The sequence below is a fragment of the Camelina sativa genome, chromosome 7, assembly GCF_000633955.1.
Source record: "Camelina sativa cultivar DH55 chromosome 7, Cs, whole genome shotgun sequence".
NCBI lineage: Eukaryota > Viridiplantae > Streptophyta > Magnoliopsida > Brassicales > Brassicaceae > Camelina > Camelina sativa.
In genome coordinates, this window is record NC_025691.1 from 17,125,231 (window position 1) to 17,125,489 (window position 259).

A 259-nucleotide genomic window follows, 5' to 3' on the forward strand; every position below is an offset into this window, starting at 1 on the left:
AAAAAAAAAAAAAAAAAAAAAAAAAAAAAAAAAAAAAAAAAAAAAAAAAAAAAAACAGACAACTATGATAAATTTATATCTTATATAATATGAAAAGGTTTTCTCCTAACTTTGCATGACATTTGGCAGCGTATATTTTCGACACATGTTCCTATTTCTCAATTATTAAATTCTTTTAATTTATTTTTTTCAAAAGTACATATATTATTTTTCATATTCACTAAATTTAAATGATATTTCTGTACTACAAAATATATTG